The 21,424-nt window shown below is 38.2% G+C and overlaps 1 protein-coding gene across 2 annotated transcripts in view; it reads left to right on the top strand.

Annotated features, from left to right (window-relative positions):
- Positions 1-21,424, top strand: part of LOC129765293 (octopamine receptor beta-2R) — a 319,900-nt gene that overhangs the window by 296,254 nt on the left and 2,222 nt on the right. The window lies entirely within an intron of this gene.

Raw genomic sequence — 21,424 nt, 5'->3', positions numbered from 1 at the left:
CGAGACCAGACAGCTGAGCAAACCTAAGCCTAATTCCAGCCGATACTTCAGGCCCTTCATTCAAATTGGCTTCGCTTCAATCAGAATCTGCAATGAGATCTGCCACAACACAGAAAGATCTCGTCAATCATCTGTAAAAAAAGAAAAATTTACAAGAATTCCGGTTGAGCTATCCCTAGCTTGTTCGCAATTTCCACTTTCAATCCCTTAGAATATGATTTTCTTAAAAACAGAATAATTTTTTTAGCCAATGCTCAATGTTAAGCTTCTCTATGCCGTTTCACGTGCACGATGCTCAAACTGTTGTAGACTACTCGAAATGTATAAAAAAAAAATAAATTAATTAAAAACGAGTACAAACAAATAAAATACCACCATCATCATAGTCTAATGATAAAAAAGACAAAAGCACAAAAAAAAAAATTTTTTTTTTTAATCCGTAATAGCTTCGTCATCTTACATACTAACATTGATTACACACCAGGTCAAAAATCTAAATCATGTTTCAAAAACTCTTTATAAATACTACGAAACATTCGAAGGCTTGTTGCTGTCTTTGCCTCAATGGGTAAGGTATTATACAGTCGATATCCCTTATAAAAAAATGAATTTTGGGTACACGACATTCGGAAGTTCATGGTTCTGAGGTCGCTTGCTTGTCTTGTATTATATCGATGCATGTCTCTTCCATACATTATAGTGTTTCGTAGGTAATTCGGCGTCATATTATTAGTCATTTTGTATATAAACGTGAGCGTGCAATATTATTTACGCTGACTGACTGACATCCATTGTAGGCATTCTAGCATGAATCTCCGCGGAGTTCGTCGATCACATCTCAATATCAGGCGCATAGCCTTGTTTTGCAACATTTGCATTCTTTGCATCTGTCTCTTATTTGCAAGAAATAGTACAGATGCACAATAATCAAAATGTGGAGCGATCAGCGCTTTGTAGATCGTTATTTTGCTTTCAAAAGTCAAGAAACGATTTATTCTACAAAGCACTCCATATTTTTGAGCTGCCTTCTTTATAGTATAATTAATGTTCTCTTCAAAAAGCAGCGTTTCGTCTAGAATAACGCCAAGATATTTGATTGATGATACTCTTTCTACGGGTTGCCCATCTATACTTATACTTAGATTGCCACTATCAAGACTGCGTGTCGACACTACCATGTATTTCGTTTTACTTATATTTAATTGAAATTTTTCCATTTTAACCAGTCATCTAAGTTTTGTAGTTCAAGATTCATTTTTCTGTAACAGTCTTGCAATGTATCTGCCACAACAAATATCGCTGTGTCGTCAGCGAACAAATTCACGTCGCTGTCATTTAACACCTGTTTGATGTCATTGATATAAAGCAAGAAAAGTAACGGCCCCAGAACACTTCCTTGAGGCACACCCAGATTCACTGATCCCGCCGATGATCTACTGTCCCTATAAATAGTGATTTGTGTTCGCCCGCTTAAGTAGCTTTCAAACCACGTCAATACAGGTCCAGTTACATCATAACTGGAAAGTAGTTTTATCAATTTACACCGGTCTACTGTCTCGAAGGCCCTTTTCAAATCAATAAATACCGTCAAAATAACTTTCTTCTCCTCTATAGCCTGTTTCCATTTTAGAAGCAACAAATTAAGAGCCGTTTCACAAGAGTGGTTTTTCCTAAATCCAGACTGTTCATCTACCAGTATTTCATTTTCCGTTATATGTTCCAGAAGTTGATCTTTGACAACGATTTCTAGGATTTTTTCGTACATTGGTAATATATTAACTGGTCTACGGTCTTCTGGTTTGGTCGATTTCGGATTTTTTGGAATCGGTATGACAACCGATTTCTTCCAACTATGTGGGCATTCACCTCGAATCATCGACTCATTTACTATATATAGTAGATTCTCTTTGATTAAATCAAATGCATCTACTAATACCGTTTTATTGATATCGTCAACACCCGCACAATTTCTCAAATCCATCACAACCTTCCTCAGTGTTTCCATACTGATGGTTCTAAAGCATCTCCATTGTGAAGACAAACTAGGAAAAGCAAGATTTAGTCGATTTGTAGGAGGCACAATACCATTGTGGATTTCCTCCACACTTGACGTGAAAAATTTGTTCAATTTTTCAGCTGTTATGAAATTACATTCTGTATTACCGTCAAATTCAATGTCGATATCTTTACTTCCGCATGGATTACACAAATCTTTTATTTTTTTCCACAGCTTCTTTGGATCATGTTGAACTGCCATTATTTCACTTTGAATTTATTTATTTTTGGAATTCTTTAGTTCACGTACATAAATATTTCTCCATACTTTGTACATGTCCCAATATTTAATACTGTTTGTACGTTTAGCTATTATTAGGTAACGATCCCGTTTTCTTCTGATGGAAGCTAGCGTAGTGGTATACCAAGCTTTGTCTCCGCTCTGTCTTTGTGCTGGAATGCCTGATCCTCTAGGGGTCAATATCTTTTTCATTGAAGAGCAAAGTGCTTCCTCAAGATTTTTTGCAACATCATGAAGAGAGGAGTGTTCTCCAATCGGCATTATTTTGTTCTGTACCAATTGTTTCATGATCCGAGATTTTGCTGTCATGAAGAATCTCGATAACACCATCGTCAAAATTAGTAAAAACTAAATCAATAGTCGTCGAAGTTGTCCTTGTTATTCTGGTGTGATCATTAGTTCTCTGTTTGAATCCAGCGCTTGTGTGATTGCTTTCAATTCATGAGATTTCTTACGTTCGGCCCAATCAATATTAAAATCACCAGTAATGATTATTCTCTTTTGTTCATGAATTTGAATGTGTTGCAGCCACAAATCTTCCAGAAATTCTAAAAAGTCCCTATCGCTACTACTAGGCGAATGGTATATGCCAGCGTATATCTCAGCCATTTTGCATCCTCTGACTTCTACAGCTAGAAACCAATTGTCCCCGTATGTATCTTTATAGATTTCTTTAAATTTCATAAGGTTCGAAATGTACATAGATACACCTCCAGTATGTTCAGATCTCGACAAGCAATTTACCATTGAATTACCAGCTACATTGAATTCATTTAGATCGGTTGAAACCGTCAAGTGTGTTTCAACCAATATTAGTATTTTCGGTTTTTTGTTGGATACCAAGATTTCAATTTCGTCGAAATGTGTGCGTAATCCTGCCACATTCAGGTAAAGTATATCATATGCTCCTTTCTTGGATGGCTAGATGGAGAAATCCACCTGCCCCTTTTTCCTTTCGTAGTTGCGAAGGAACATTAGACATAGATACAAAGCAAAATGCTTTGTATCTATGTCTAATTTTCGCTCATTTTTAATTTTGGTGCAATTGGAACATTGAATTTCTTCGGATTTACAATCTTTGAATTGATGATTTTTACCGCATTTTGGGCATACACTAAGCTCTGATTTGCAATCGACAATTTTATGGCCATATTCGCAACACTTGAAACATCTAAGAACCATCAACCCATCAACTACCCGACATTTTTCGAAACCACAAAATACTGACTTGGCTTCCATAATTTTATTATATGTATCGCCATCGACTTCTATAATTGCACTGTATTTATTGTATTTCATAGCGTTGTTACTGTAAATTTTTCTCACTTGAAAATGCTTATTTTTATGCAACAAAGGGTTTTGCTTCATCAACGTTATTTTTAAATCATTTTCATTTAATTCCTCGCTAAATCCGATTATTTTAATGGTCGGTTTTAGTGCTTCTGGTATTTTAACCTCGTAGTCCTGACCCAATTTTTTTTCAAAATTATCCTTCAATAACTCTATTGAGTTTTTATCCATAGCAGAGACAACAACAGCGCCATTTTTCCCGTTTCGCAGGCCATTTATATTTAATCCCTTGGGATTAACATTTTCTTTCAAAGCTTGTCTTGTAACATCTGACTCTTGCGTTGTTTTTGGCTTAATGATTAAAACTTTTTCCCTGGTCAAAATTTTGTTTTTTGTACTAGTTTTTTTATCAGCTACACTCTCATTTGTTGTTTTCCTAGCATCTTTCAAAACCGCAGCAAAACTCAATGGAGTTGTATTTTCATTTTGATTTGCTGGCTCGTCACGTCGGCGCTTTTTCGAATTTGAACGCAGATTGTACCGCTGAGGTGTTTCCTCTGCATCTGCGTTAATATCAATATTGTTTTTTAATAGATTACCAATTTCCGTCCGTACTGCCTCTTTGACTTTGAGCTCAAAGTTGTTGGCCAAGTCAACTAAACCTTTCAGCTCATTTATATTACTCAAAATTTTACTGACGGAGTCATCATAGTGATTATTTCCGAAACCATTTTCATGTAACAAGAGACAAGTATCACAAACAAAAACGGCATTTTTTATTTTTCTCAAAACATCGATATTTTCCCGCACCGCGCTTGGTAAGCATACAACATGTATTGTTTCATGACACTTACCGTAGCACCTGCTGGCTGGTTTTGAGAGGGTGGGCTTATAGTTTCGTTGTTGAATGCTCAATCACTCCCTGATTTTTCATGAATGATTTTTCAATTCATTCAATACATTCAATAGGATTCCGCGTCGAGACCTTCGAGTAATCAGACGTATATTGTGTCACTCCGTTATCGTTATCGTTCTCGGTTACCGTTAGCTGGTGTATTTTCTGCCGTGTTGTATCCATACGCTTTGTTTATACAATTCGTTTGAGCACAACAAAAAACAAAGTGTTATCAGCAGAAAGCTGGAGTGACGATTTATTTCGCCGTGTTTTGCCATTATCCCGCATTCGGATACTGTGTGACCGCCGACAGTGCGTGTGTGTGTGATACAAAATTTCAATTGCGGCGAGCGTCGATCACGTGTTCAACCGATCGAGAAGTTTCCAGTTCATCTGCATTGGTGTGTGCGTTTAGTGTGGACCGGAGCGTGATTGTTTGTTTAGCTATCACAGCTGTGCCTGCGACCAATCGATTGAGGAGCAGTCGCTTTCTGATTAGCTGCACTGGTGTGCACTACCAAGTATTTTGTATAAATATTATTATTGTTATTATTATTTTATTAGGTTATAGAAATTATTATAAAATATTATTATAATTATCATCCGTATAAACTATGGAAGAGTGTGAGAGATCTCCAAATATGGAGATCTCTTACGATGAAAATATTGACTCCCCCTCGGTTGCACAAAAAGGGGCCGGGAAGTCGCTCAAGCGCGTTCCCTCACCGGAAGATAATTCTTCCGAAGAAGATTCAAGCCACTCTAAAAAGCCCCCCTCTAAGAAATCCGCAAACCTCTCCTCTCAAACCCTTAACCTTCCCGCTTCCACTCAGCCGACGACTTCGCATTCCTCACCTGTTACTTCCGATCCCACTCAACCATCTACCTCGTCCCTCCCCTCTGTTTTATCCTCTTCCACTCAATCCTCGTCTTCGTCTGCCCCCTCAGTTGTCTCCGCTCCCCGTGTCAAGATATACCCAGAAGATGCACCTGGAACAGGCCCGTGGGTTGTTTTCTTCCGGCCCAAGCCACAAGGAAAAGCTTTGAATGTCATTCAGATTATGAAAGATCTGACAAAAAATTATTCCTCCATGGTCGAAATTTCCAAGGTTCGACCGAACAAACTGCGTGTTGTCGTGACTGATCGGAAGCAAGCTAACGAGATTGTTGCTGACAATCGGTTCATTTTAGAATATCGCGTGTACGTACCTTCCCATAACGTAGAAATTTCGGGGGTGATAACAGAAACGGGTCTGACGAGCGAATTCATAAAACAAGGAGATGGCAGATTCAAAAAACTCCCTTTGACGAAAGTTAAAATTTTGGACTGCCATCAATTAGGAAAAGTGTCCCGGGAAGAGGGAAAAACAAAATTCACGCCGTCCGACTCGTTTCGAGTAACTTTTGCTGGTTCCGCCCTCCCTGACTACGTTATGGTGGACAAATTGAGGCTACCACTGCGACCCTTCGTGCCAAAGCCCATGACTTGCAACAAATGCAAGTCAGTTGGTCATACAGCAGATTGTTGCGCCAACAAGGAGCGCTGTGCCACTTGCGGAGAGCAACATGTGGGGAAATCCTGCAATGCGACTGAGCAAAAGTGTCCATATTGCGGGGGATCCCCACACGTGCTCTCAGCTTGTGAAACTTATAAGAGTCGCTGGGAGAAACAGAAGCGCTCTTTGAAGGAACGCTCAAAACGCACTTTTGCGGAAATTTTAAAGGGCGCTTCTCCACTGGCTCAACAACAACAACCAATCAACACACAAAATGTCTTCGCTACGTTGCCAGTTGACGAAATGGACGCGGATACAGGTAACGGGGGCACACCGTTTATTTTCAAAGGGAATCCACGGCGCAAAAATGTGACCACTCCCAAATTTCAAGAACAAGTCCCGCCGGTGATACCCCATGTTAGCTTGCCTAAAAAATCGAGTGCAGCGGACAAGCAAAATCAGGTTCCTCCTGGCTTCCGTGGGAATAGTTCACCTTCGAACGACCCAGCACTCGAGGGGACATCAAAAACCCCAACTGTCCCTATTTTTCCGTCCAGCTCAACTTCCCAATCGGGATTTATAAAGTTGTCTGACCTTTTGGATCAAATCTTCAAGTGTTTTAATGTTCCCGACCCCATCAGAACCATTGTCATCTCAATGCTTCCAGTATTAAAGACAATTTTGCAACAATTGATGCAAACATGGCCCCTCCTTGCAATGATTATCTCTCTTGATGTCTAATTCAAATAGAGAGGTTGGAGATATCACTGTTTTACAGTGGAATTGTCGTAGTCTTATCCCTAAATTGGATACATTAAAATTTTTAATTCATAACTTCAATTGTGATGTTTTTGCTCTGTCCGAAACTTGGCTTTCTTCGCGAGATGATATCTCTTTCCACGATTTTAATATTATACGCTTGGACCGTGATGATAGATACGGAGGGGTGCTTTTGGGGATCAATAAGTGCCACTCATTTTTTAGAATTGACCTTCCACCTATTGGAGGGATCGAAGCTGTTGCTTGTCATGCAAACATCAGAGGCAAAGACCTCTGTATTGTCAGCTTGTATTGGCCTCCGAGAGCTGCGGTTAGCCGGAAACAACTGGATGACATGTGCTCACTCCTTCCTGAACATGTGCTCACGTGTACCTAAACCTCCTGCTAACCCAAGTGCTCTTGACCTCTCGCTTTGCTCGAATTCACTATCGTTAGATTGCAAGTGGAATATAATCCAGAACCCCAACGGTAGTGATCACTTGCCAATCAAAATTTCCATCACCATTGGGTCGAATTCTTCTGAATCTATAAACATGGCATATGACCTCACAAGACACATTGACTGGAAAAAATATGCGGACGCGATTGCTCTAGCCATCAATTCCAGAGATGGTTTACCTCCATTGGAGGAGTATAACTTCCTTTCTCGTTTGACCTATGACAGCGCGGTTCGCGCTCAAACGAAACCCATCCCAGGCTCCACTATTCGTCGAAGGCCTCCCAATCTATGGTGGGATAGCCAGTGTTCCAAGCTTTATGTAGAAAAATCGAATGCATTTAAAGCTTTTCGGAAACGTGGAACCCCTGAAAATTTTCAAACGTATTTAGCCCTTGAAGATCAATTTAAAAACTTAATCAAAGGGAAAAAACGTGCTTATTGGCGAAATTTCGTGGGAGGTTTGTCACGAGAAACGTCAATGAAAAAATTATGGAAAGTGGCTCGAAACATGAGAAATCGCTCTTCAACGAATGAAAGCGAAGAATATTCACATCGATGGATTTTTAATTTTGCACGGAAGGTTTGTCCTGATTCCGCTCCTGTGCAAAAAATTGTTCGAGATATACCACAAGATAGGTGCGATCTTGATTCCGAGTTTTCGATGGTAGAATTCTCTCTTGCTCTGCTTTCATGTAACAATTCTGCTCCGGGATCGGATAGAATTAAGTTCAACTTGCTGAAAAACCTCCCTGATGTGGCGAAACATCGCTTGTTGAATTTATTCAATCGGTTTCTGGAGAATAATATTGTTCCAGATGATTGGAGACAAGTACGAGTTATAGCTATTCAAAAACCCGGAAAACCCGCGTCCAACTTCAATTCGTACCGCCCAATAGCAATGCTGTCTTGTATACGGAAATTGTTGGAGAAAATGATCTTGTTTCGCCTTGATCGATGGATTGAAACGAATGGCCTACTCTCAGATACACAATATGGGTTCTGCAGGGGCAAGGGGACGAATGATTGTCTTGCGTTGCTTTCTTCAGAAATTCAAATGGCTTACGCCGAAAAAAAACAAATGGCTTCAGTATTCTTGGACATAAAGGGGGCTTTCGATTCTGTTTCAATAGAGGTTTTGTCGGACAAATTACACTCTCGGGGTCTGCCACCTCTATTGAATAATATGTTATATAACTTGCTTTGTGAGAAACATTTGAACTTTTCTCACGGAGATTCGGCAGTAAGTCGGGTCTCTTACATGGGCCTCCCCCAGGGCTCATGTTTAAGCCCCTTTTTGTACAACTTCTATGTAAGCGACATCGACAATTGCCTTATACAAAATTGCAGCCTAAGACAACTTGCAGATGATGGAGTGGTGTCTGTCGTAGGACCAAACGAATCCGACCTGCAAGGACCCTTACAAGATACTTTGAACAATTTTTCAACCTAGGCCATTGGGCTAGGGATCGAATTCTCCACGGAGAAAACAGAGATGGTGGTTTTTTCTAGGAAGCATAGACCAGCAAAACCAAAGCTTCAACTTTTGGGTAAACCGATCACTCATGCTATGTCATTCAAGTATCTTGGGGTCTGGTTCGACTCCAAATGTACGTGGGGGCCCATATTAGGTATCTGAGTAAAAAATGTCAACAAAGAATAAACTTTCTCCGTACAATTACCGGCACCTGGTGGGGAGCCCATCCCGAAGATCTTATAATGTTGTATAGAACAACTATTCTCTCAGTGATGGAGTATGGCAGTTTCTGTTTTCAATCAGCTGCCAAAACACACTTAATTAAACTCGAGCGAATTCAGTATCTTTGTCTCCGTATTGCGTTGGGATGTATGCCCTCAACGCATACCATGAGCCTCGTGGTTTTGGCAGGCGTACTCCCACTAAAAGATCGCTTCAATTTATTATCTCTTCGGTTCCTCATCCGGTGTAAGGTTATGAACCCATTGGTGATCGGAAATTTTGAGCAATTGATCGAGCTAAATTTTCATTCTGGATTCATGAGTTCATATCATGAATTCACCTCTATGCAGGTTGTTCCTTCTTCGTATATTCCCAACCGTGTTTGTTTTCCTGACTACATCAATTCCTCTGTACATTTCGATCTGTTCATGAAGGAGGAAATCCATGAAAATCCAGATTATCTTAGATTGGGGTTCGTTCCTACGATCTTCAATGCAAAGTATGGGCGTATTAATTGTGATAATATGTACTTTACTGATGGGTCCTCTATGAATGAGTCCACAGGATTTGGAGTGTTCAACGAAATTTTTAGCACCACCCACAGTTTTCAGAATCCTTGCTCTGTGTATATTGCTGAATTGGCAGCGATATACTGGGCGCTGGACAGCGTCGCCTCACGACCTGTTGAACACTATTACATTGTAACGGATAGTCTTAGCTCTGTCGAAGCTATCCGTTCAGTGAGGCCGGAAAAGCACTCGCCGTACTTCCTTGAGAGAATACGAGAAAATTTGAGTGCTTTAACCAGACGCTGTTATGTCATTACCTTTGTCTGGGTCCCTTCACATTGCTCAATTCCGGGTAATGAGAGGGCTGACTCATTGGCAAAGGTAGGTGCAATTGAAGGCGACATTTATCAGCGTCAAATCGCCTTCAATGAATTTTATTCTTTAGTCCGCAAAAATAACATCGCTAACTGGCAACGCAAGTGGAATGAAGATGAATTGGGCCGGTGGTTTCACTCGATTATCCCTAAGGTTAGCCTCAAACCGTGGTTCAAAAGTCTGGACTTGAGTCGGGACTTTATTCGCACCTTCTCCCGACTCATGTCCAATCACTGTTCGTTAGATGCACTACTCTTCCGTTTCAATCTTGCAAGCAGCATTCTCTGCGTTTGTGGCCAAGGTTATCACGACATCGAGCACATTGTTTGGTCTTGCGAGGTGTATCTGGTCGCCAGATCGAATTTAGAAAACTCCCTTCGGGCCCGAGGAAGACAGCCCAATGTGCCGGTGAGAGATGTGTTGGCTCGGTTAGACCTTGATTACATGTCCCATATATATGTTTTCCTTAAAGCTATAGATCTTCGTGTGTGATTGTCCCTACATCCTTATACCCTCTTTTCCTTCCTTCGCGGGTAATTCGTCCCCTTGCTATAAATAGTAGAATAAGTTGAAATGTAAATACACTATAGATATACGAATAGATTTTAGAAATGAGTGTTCATCAACATTGTTACAATTTCCATTTATCCCATCCTTCTCCTAAAAATGTGTCACCCTCCTAAACTCGAGTACACCGCGAGTAATCGGTTTTCCACCTTACTAACCATAGATGTAAGAAAAATTGTTTATATATATAGTTTTAAATTATATTTAAGAATTCGGCTCCTTTAAACTTAAGTAACTGAGCCTGTAAAAATAAACGAATTAATAAAAAAAAAAATACATTCAATAGGCCCCTTTTTAATCTCATCGCCAGGCAAAATATACCAATTGAACATCATTGAAGCCTTTATTCTTACCCTTTTCACGACTCCATATTTTTGATGATGATTTTTTCTGAAATGGATGAATTTGAATATTCGCGTTGTGCGGCACATTGAATTCATTAGACAATGTTGTCTTTTTAGTACCCTTTTAGAACTTTTGAATCAAGTCCAATTTATTTTCAGCGTTAAAGATTTTCATGTATTTCAACTCATTTTGTGCAGTGAATGTTTTCTAAGTGAAACAAACGATACTTCAAGTTATTGTCTGAATTCGATATTAAAAGCTTTATCCATATAACAATTGCGTAAACAATACATTCATTTTTAAATTTATTGCAAAATGCAATTTATTATTTTGCTCTAGGACGGGATTCTTGTACAACAATTCTTCGATCAATTCGTTTCAATCAGCTCCCCCTATCTTTTATGGCTCAAATTTCTGTTTTTGTAAGTATCCAAAAATTTAAATCAGTTGAGGGTGAAGAGATGTTCACAGTTGATTAAACCTTATAATACACAACCAGTGTTGCCACACGTACAGATTTATCTGGAATGGTACAGATTTTTCCGTTATTTTTGGTACAGATTTTCTGCGGTACAGAGTACAGATTAGTACAGATTTGTCTACATTTGTGAAATTTCTTACATTTGAACAAAGCAACGTTAAGGTACACGACAAATTTTACGCCGCAGTATCGCTAGGTGCTGCTGATCTCAAAAGCATTTACAATGCAATGATTGATCAGTTTCATAAGGACGAAATTCCTTACCAAGATCGTCTGAAAGGATTCGCGTCAGACGTTGCGACGTTTGTTTTGCCCCAGACCAACAGATTGAATCGTTTGTTTTTAATATTAATATCTAATATCTAATATCGAGGAATCTAACGTTGTATGAATGTCCAATGCTATTAAATACGAAGATCATTTGAAAAGCGATAAGAATTTTTAGGTTGGAATAGCCGCGGAAAAATTATCACAAAAATGGACAGCGAAAGGCAGATCATTTCAAAGGATATTTATCGCAGTTTTTTTCGTGGAGCTGATCAAACAAATGAGAAAAAAATACGATTTTGATTATTCGACGCTCAAGTCTACAGCAATGTTAGGGCCCAGAAACTTTTCCAATTTGACTATCATTAATGTTGTATTAGAAGCATTTCCAGGATTCTTCAATGGGAATGTACAAGATGTGGAGAATTAGTTATGTAGCCGAAAGATAAAATTACTTCGTAAGGAAATCACAATTTCAGAAAACAAGCATATACAGGGTTAGTGGACAAAAATTGGGATGCCTAATAAGAATTCACGGTTCGCTCCCTTTTTCGATGCCTTGTTTGTAACGTTCTCACTATGCTTCACTACTCGCAACTGTCGAGCGATTTTTTTCTGAATATAATCAGAACAAAAATAAACTTTGAAATCAGCTGAGCAACGATACGATGAACGCTATTTTGAGATCAAAATAATTGGTCAAACATCGTGGTGGCAATCTAGATTCAAAAAAAAAATACTATGAACACTCTGTCCAACTTCTATAAGACCACCCTAATCTTATCTCGTTGCGACACAAACATTTAGAATATTAACAAGATACATTCATACATTGTTGAATGCTTAGAATAAAGTGTATATAACGTCAATTTCGTTCAAAAAAGTTGTTTGTTTATTTATTGTACTTAAATATGATAATTTTAGCTGTCCAGTTTCTATAAGACCACTTCAAAATTCATAAGTATTATCAACGAAAAATTCAAAACGATCGGCTGATTTACATGTCAATTATTGTGAATCTTGCCATTTCGACCAATAACCTTGAAAATTCGTGTTGGAATACTATTTACCAAATTCGAGAAATCCGTTCATCTCGATATTTTTCCATTTTTCGGAAATTGTGACCTTGTTCTCTTCAATCGTGGTGTATCGTTTTCTCTCAGTGTAAATTCTGTGTACAAGGATCCTCCCTAAGATTTTCAACAGGATTCAAGTCTGGAAAGCGAGTTGGCCAGTCCAAAAAAATAAGTTTTTGGTCCTTAATCCGCTGCTTAGATTACTTGCTGGTATATAATATTAGCATTGTTTTGCTGGAATGTGATTTTTTTTGACGATATCCAGGCAAAAACGGTAGGAGAGAGGATTTCAGAACATGTGTGTAATCCCTGAATGCTGGGAAAACTATTTTGAGCTTTCCGGTTGCACAGAATCCCGCCCAAACCATGCACGAGCCTCCACCAAAATTCCTGGTTGAAAAACACTGATTTTTTGAAGCTTGGTACTTATGATGGAAACTACCTCAAATCACAATTTTCATTGTTATATGACCAATTTAAATTACAACTGATTTTTGAAAACGGCGTATTCAAAATCATTGATATTTCTTTCAAAAAATCGTAACTCAAAATCCAGATGCATGATTGAAACATAATGTTCGACAAAGTTGTTTAAAAATCAACGAAACTAGTTAAGAAAAATAATATTATAAATACACTGTTGAAATATCTTACTCAAAAATTAAATTTAATATTAAAAACTTTTATATCTCGATATTGTTTGTGTAAATTTTTATTGGAAAACAGTTCTAATTTTACAAAGTTCGACGTATAGTGGTGACGTGTCGGATTCACCAGAATGAAGATATGAATTTTAAAAAATTTATGCAATTTCAATACATATAGTTTTATATAGTTTCTCATGTGGAGTCGCGTGAAGATTTTAGTTTTCATGTTACTTTTCCTTAATAGTCACGATTCCACAAAGTATCGAAGGGAGGTGTTTTGAAATATAAAAGTTTTTGAAATAAAATTTAATTTTTCAGTAAGTTTTTCTAACAGTGTATTTAAAATATAATTTTTTCCAAATAGTCCATTATTTTTCAACAACTTTGTCAACAACAAAATACAAATAAAGCATCGAAATGCGAAACTCAACATAAATATGAGCATTGAATGTTTTGCTCAGTTTAAGCGAATATGATACTATGTTTAGTATCAATGTCTGCATTGTTGATATTTAGGTATGCTTGTTAGCCATTAACATTTGGAAGTAAGTTATTATTCGATGTTACTAAAATACTTAGACATAATCCTCACTTTAATTTAACTATTTTTCTTTATTTTTTATCTTTTTCATTTATATTTTTCGTTTTAAAAGCGTGTTTATTCTACCCGAAAATCCGTTACCATTTTTACAGAAATGGAACACGAAGCGCAATGTCGTCTATGTGAGATTACCACATTATCACAACTCCATTGGACTTGAGTCGAAGGGATTTCAGATTGAAAAAGTACGATCCGATCGGATAATTCTGACTCGATCGCATTTCAGAATATGGATCAGTTCATCTCATGAAACCAGATTTTCTGACGAATTTATGAAATTACAACGAGATTAAGTTTGAGTTACAACATTGCTTTATTGAGGATAATGTGTATGTAGATTAGGGTGCCAATGAATGTATGGGACAAAATCGACCCTTAAATTTCAAAAAGTTACCCTATACAAAATGTCCACCAGTTTTTTTGAAAAATCGAAAAATCACCCAAGGAGGGCGTGGTATAGGAAATCGGGGTTTTCGAAAAAAAAAATCTTTGATGCCAAATGTCTTAAAATTGCATGAAACGTCGAGATCTAGTGTCATCTCGATTTTTTTTTGTCAAAAATCGACACCCTGGGACTTTTTCTTCCGAAAAACGAGACGAAACGTATGGTTTTAAGTGCCAATAAAAATAGTTATCTCGATTTTTCATTCGGAACTTGTTGCGAAATGTTGATTTGCACGAAAGTATTAGCTCTTCATTTATCAGTGTTGCAGTCGTTAAAATTTGAGTTTTTTGAAAACCGAAATATCACCGGAAATCGGAGTTTTCAAATTTTTTTTTGTGCCAAATATCTTAGAATTGCATGACACGTCGAGATTTACAGTTATCTCGAAAAATTTTTTTTATCAAAAATCGACTTTCCAGACGGAAAAACAACCAAGCGCCAAAATAAATTTTTTTTTACTAAATTTTTTTTCGAGATAACATTAAATCTCGACGAGTAATGTAATTTTAAGACATTGGCATCAACAAATTTTTTTGAAAACCCCGATTTTTGGTGATCTTTTGTTTAAAAAAAAAAACTCAAATTTTAACAACTGCACTGCAACTAATAAATGTAGTTCGAATGAGCTTATATTTTGCATAGGGTATATTATCGTGCTAATCAACATTTCACAGCAAGTTCCGAATGAAAAATCGAGATAACTATTTTTATTGGTACCCAGAACCATAGGTTTCGTCTCGTATTTCGGAAAAAACTAAGTCCCAGAGTGTAAATTTTTGACAAATTTTTTTTTCGAGATGACATTAGATCTCGACGTTTCTTGAGCTTGAGCTTTGGTAGACTGTACACTTCGTGGTTGCTCTCCGTGATTGACCTGAACCAACCAAATTGCACAAAGAACACATAGAATGACGCTTGGGACTAGCAAATTATTCTCGTTGTGCAATTTTCGGTAATTCGAGCTTTAAATGGTCAATAACGACGCCGGCCACGTCCTTACAGTCACCAGGGGAAAGGAAGGAATGTTAGTATGATAATCGCCGCCCGAAGGCCAGAAGGGTCGCCTCTATAACGTGGTACCCTAGCCATAATCATGGAAGGGATAGTTGTTAGTGGGATGAGGTAAGCATCAGGATTCACTATGGTAAGTGATACAATTATGTAAACTATTAAACAAATGACGAAAGAGAGAGAAGGTAACCGAGAGAACTCCTCCATAATCAAACGTATCCGCGATATGTATTTTGCAGGTACCCTTTCAAGAACTCCAATCGCAACGGCAGAATAATACATTAACTTCTACATAGACACACCAACTGAAAAACGAAACTGAAAATACAGATCAAATACTCATAATTATAAAATAATTAATATAGAAACTTCCATGATTTCCAGTGTCATTACAGTGCAACGCTTCATTGCTTTGGTGATATTTGAACTACAACTAAAATACTAAAGTCATAGAAACAGACTGTGATTTTAAAACCTGCGAATCACTCAAGCCCGTTATATTTACGCTCTCTGAATAGATATATACCAATACACCAACATCACTCGCGCAAGAATCGAAATCCAATTAGATTCTCTGCTAGGCAACATTGCTCCACTACGTAACCTATGTATTCACATTCATTAGTATAAAACTTTATTCCATACACATCCGCGAGCTAGAGCAACGCAACGAACGCGGGTGAACTACTACATATGCGGGAATGAAAATTTTACACCGATCACTACAATTCACATTTTCGATAATTAGCAAGCGAGCCTAAATAGATTTCACTAAATTACGAATCCACAAGGCAGGGAATACTTTTATCATGAACTTCTCAGAACAAATAAAATGTTGAATAAACATAAATACCGCGAAAAGAAGGCAGAGTGCAAACAAGCTCATCTGGTCTGAACGGCTGCTCAGCTCCACTAATATAAAAAATGATATTGAAACAAAAAAATGAGTGGGTTATATCTATTATATAACCGCAAGGTTCACGTGGAACTACCTTAGCTTAGCAATCATTCGTTTGTATTGATTAAATTCTTGATTGAATGAAACAGTTTCCAAATTCAATTGAGTTCAATATATTTGCTCTGTGAGTGAAAAAAATTAACAAATGCCGTGTAAAGTTTTTTTTGTAAATTTATTGTGATTGATTGTTCTTCGTTACAAGTAAATTTAATGACGGACCTTTTACGTTTGGTATGATGACTAGAACAAAATATATGTACGGAAGAATTATCAAACGTTTGATGAACCAGCCTAAGGCTGAAAATCTTTCCAATAAAGACAAAAAAAAAATTATCTAACGATTATTTTATTTTACATTTCCCTCTGAAGTTTACATCCCAAAAGTGTACATACTTCTCGAATCTCGAATTTGCTTGAAACTGGGAAGTTCATTCGCTTCTAGTGGCTGCACGATTTTCCCAGGTTCCTAAGTTTAGAAGATCATGTTAGGACAGACATATTCCACTCTGCACAAAGGCAAACGAGGACAAAAGTACTCGCAGTTTGCATTTATTTGCAGAGCCGATTTCCCCAGAAACCTCGGTTTTGAAGTCTGTGTTAGGGAAACACATTTCAATCGGAACAAAAATACCCCCGATTTGTATGAATTCGCAATGCCGATTTCCCCACGCTTCATGGATTTGAAGTCTGTGTTAGGGAAACACATTCCAGTCGGAACAAAAATACCCCCGACTTGCATGAATTTGAAATACCGATTTCTCCAGGCACCTTGGTTTAGAAATCTCTATTAATCTGTATTATCTCTATTTTTCGTTGCGATAGGAACGCTGATAATAGTCGTAAGGCTAGAGGCGGTGGCGTTTTAGTAGCCGTGAACTCTAGACTTGAGACGAGGGCTGTAGAAAACCAAAAATGGTCTTGTCTAGAGCAGGTATGGACGGCGATCACACTTGGCGACCGCACTTTATATCTATGCGCATTGTATATCCCTCCTGACCGAACACGAGAACGTGAACTTATCGAGATCCATTGCCAGTCAGTTTTCTCCGTTCTGGAAGTCGCTAAAGCAACAGATGAAATCATCTTGATGGGTGATTATAATATCCCAGGAATCTCCTGGAAGAAATCACGCAACGGTTTCCTTTATCCGGATCTGGGTCACCTTCAGCTTTTCTCAAAACGCACATGAATGACCTATTGATCCCGCTGCTCCACATATTTCAACTCTCTGTAGCCACCGGTGTTTTTCCGACCTGTTGGAAAATATCGCATATGTTCCCAGTCCATAAAAAGGGAAATAGACGAGATATTAACAATTATCGCGGCATCACTTCGCTTTGCGCTTTGGCAAAACTATTTGAGCTCGTTATTTTGGAACCGCTAGACGCTCTCAGCAAACCGTACATAAGTACTGACCAACACGGATTCATGACGGGCCGCTCCACCACCACAAATTTACTGTGCCTCACTTCTTACATTACCGACAGCATGTTGAAGCATGCCCAAACGGACGCTATTTATACGGATCTGACTGCAGCCTTCGATAGATTAAACCACAGTATAGCTGTCGCCAAACTGGACAGGCTTGGGATTAACGGCAACCTTCTACAATGGTTTCAATCATACCTCACTGGCCTTCGACTAGCCGTCGTTATAGGTGATTGCCAATCCCCTTTTTTCGCTGCTACGTCTGGTATACCACAAGGTAGCCATCTGGGCCCCTTGATATTTCTGATATACTTTAATGACGTAAATCTGGTAATTGAAGGTCCACGGCTATCATATGCTGACGATTTAAAAATTTACCTTCAGGTCAGCTCGATTGAAGATTGTCGCTTCCTTCAACGACAGATGGATGCTTTTGCCGATTGGTGTATTCTAAACCGAATGGAGGTTAACCCCGCTAAATGTTCTGTCATCTCGTTTTCGCGCACGAGACAGACCATATTGCACAACTATGTCCTGTTCGGCACGGAAATTGAGCGTGTCAGCGAAGTCAAGGACCTGGGTGTCATTTTAGACGTGCAACTCTCTTTCAAACCACACATCACATACATGGTGAATAAAGCATCCAGAACTCTGGGGTTCATCTTCAGGATTGCTAAAAGTTTTACCGACATCTACTGTCTGAAGTCCCTTTACTGCTCCCTCACTCGCTCCATCTTAGAGTATGGTGCAGCTGTTTGGATTCCACACTACAGCAACGGTGTCGAAAGGATCGAATCAGTTCAACGAAGGTTTATAAGATATGCTCTGCGTAGATTGCCGTGGACTGACCCCCTCCGATTACCGAGTTACCAGAGTCGATGTCAGCTGATCAGCTTGGAAACTTTGTCGGTTCGTAGAGACACAGCCAGGGCTTTGATGATAGCTGATACCTTACAAGGACGCATCGATTGTCCCGGTCTTCTGGAAAAAATTAATTTCAACGTTCGACCTCGGGCTCTCCGAAATAACTTGATGTTACGATTGCCCGCCCTACGTACAAACTACGGCATGTTCGGTGGATTAAATGGTCTACAAAGACTTTTCAACAGGGTAGCCCAGCTGTTCGATTACCATTTATCCCGAACGCTTCTTCGTCGGAGATTTAGCACTTTTTTTACTGAACAAACAGTCACGTGATTATTGTTTTTAAGTGTATCTTTAATATGTGATGACTGTAATTCGATGTAATCAGTTGTAACACGATGTCATTTGATTCATGTTTAGATTTAAATGTAGATTTAGAATTTTATATATCCTTAAGCACATCATTGGGGCCCTTACAGCCCGTTGATGAATTGACAAATAAACAAATAAATAAACACATTTCGGTGGGAACAAAAGCTCCCCCTACTTTCGTGTGTTCTTTTTCTTCTTTTTGGCTTTAAGAGGGTTTAAACTTTTCAGTTCACTCGCCTCTAGGCTCTTTCGTGTGTTTGCAATGCCGATTTCGCTGCTTGGTTTTAAAGTCTGTGTTAGGGAACATTTTTCGATGAGAACAAAAGTCCCCCTACTTTCATGTATTTGCAATGCCGATTTCCCCAAGGCTGCTTGGTTTTGATGGCTGTGTTAGGGAAACCGTAAATCGGGCCAATCAAAACGATGCAGTTAGGGCGTTTAGATAACGCCTAATATTTTACAGTTATTCAATTGTTTATCTAATGAAAAACAACATTTTGTTAGTTGCGATAGATGCGTAGAAATATTCCCTATTAAGTGATGCAAACATCTCTCCTATCCAGTACGAAATGTTCGAGCTATAAGCATTCGAAATCTTTCATTTTTTCCTGCATGTTCTGTGTTTAGGTTTTCATTTTACCCTCCATATATTCCGGTTAGACGTAGTCCCACGTCAAAAGCCTAAAACAAATTATCCTGCTATGCACGATCCCGTTACTTGCGATAATATCATTACTGCACACACTGCACTCTTCATTAGGTTGAAATCAAGAAACACAAACACACATGGAATCAAAGCATGGTTCGTAAGTTGTTAATTTTTTCACTTTATTTCACCATCGCGATTCTCATTGCGCCCAGCGACTTAAATATATTTTTATTTCACATATGAATTTGAAAATCACGTAATGGTGATAGAATCACTGAAGGAATCAAATACAATTCGACCGCTCTTCTGGCAGCCACCGAGAATTTTCTGTACCTCACTCACACACTCACACTTATAGCGGGCATCGTTAAATGAAATGAGCAAAGAAAATAAACACGACCGAATGTGGGCATTTTCAAAATAATACAACTAAATTAAAATTAACTGATACACTATAATATTCTAGAAATTTAGCCACCATTGCACTGTATATTTTGAAACACACACAACTGCGAACACAAAATGAACTTTGCAAAACGGACAAAGCAATAGCATGTCTATTAATGTTCAGCGTCTCGTTAACAAAATAAAAGTGTTCAAAAAGTGGATAACTAAATACATTTTATTCGATCTGAGAATTCCAACAAACTCCAGATCCATTTGGAATTTCTATCACACTTTCTTGTATCACTAAAAAACTAAAAAAAAAAAACACAGAAGCACAATAATTGAAAAAAATAACAGCGCGAACGGACTCGTCTGTCTTCCACCGCAGCTAAACCCGAACTCGACATTAGATCTCGACGTTTCATGCAATTTTAAGACATCAAAAATTTTGTTTTCGAAACCCGATTTCCCCCCTTGGGTGATTTTTCGATTTTCAAAAAACTCAAACTTTGGCAGCTTTGCGCCACTCTCCTTTAAGTTCGATCGAGCTGATATTTGGCATAGGGTGTTTTTTCGAGGCGGTGAACATTTTTTATGGGGTAACTTTTTGAAACTAGATATGACAATTTTCATTGGCACCCTAATGTAGATGTATCCCCAGAGTTATTAATGTAGGAATACGTTTCAGAGTTAAAATTATTGAAGAGAATCTTTTTGAATCCACAGTCAATATAAAAAGATTTTATATGTAATTTGTTCGTCTGATCCAAAGTAGAATAACTTTAAATGATGGGACTATGGTAAATATATTTAGAGGCGTACTAAATATCATAAAACTAGGAAAAATTCAACAAGTCTTCCACTGCTGATATGCCTTCCTCATTTGTTGAGTAAATATTCATTCCAAAGCATGAATGATGAATTCAGTGAAAATTCGAATATTGATTTCTCTGCAATTGGCTGTAGTGATGCTGTACGTTTTTCGGGGAAAAAACGGTCAAAAAGTCAAGCGAAACACTAGTATTTCCGCTTATTAGAGGATTTATACCATGCTCATTAATTCTTTTACATATCCGATCTTCGCCCGAAGGAGGATATACTCTGTTTCTGGTAGGATTTGGAATGGATTCTGTATTATGAGCTACTACCAAGCAACCTGTTTCACACATGTATTGCTTGCAGAAGTTTTAGACGAGAAAGCAAACATGTTCTGGGAGGATAGAATATTTAAGCTGTGTGAAAGATGACAAAGGAGTGTGAAACAGAACTATGGATATAAAATTGAATTATAATGCTTTGAATGAATATGATGTTTTTGTTTTCCCAAAAATCGACAATAACTTTTCGGACAACCCAATATGAGTTATCCTGATTTATCCTTATTTTTATATTCATTCTTCCTGATTTTTTTTAAATTATAGTTGGCAACCCTGTCCACATAGTTCCACCCTTTGGCCACTCCTGCTCTATATCGTTTTACGATCTCATAGAATACCTCACACTCTACGCTCATCGAATTCTATCGTATTTTCATTCCAATATATTCCCCG

The sequence above is a fragment of the Toxorhynchites rutilus genome, chromosome 1 (assembly GCF_029784135.1).
Source record: "Toxorhynchites rutilus septentrionalis strain SRP chromosome 1, ASM2978413v1, whole genome shotgun sequence".
Taxonomy (NCBI): Eukaryota; Metazoa; Arthropoda; class Insecta; order Diptera; family Culicidae; genus Toxorhynchites; species Toxorhynchites rutilus.
The sequence above is the reverse complement of the archived record's forward strand: the minus strand, read 5'-3'. Positions and strand labels throughout refer to the sequence as shown.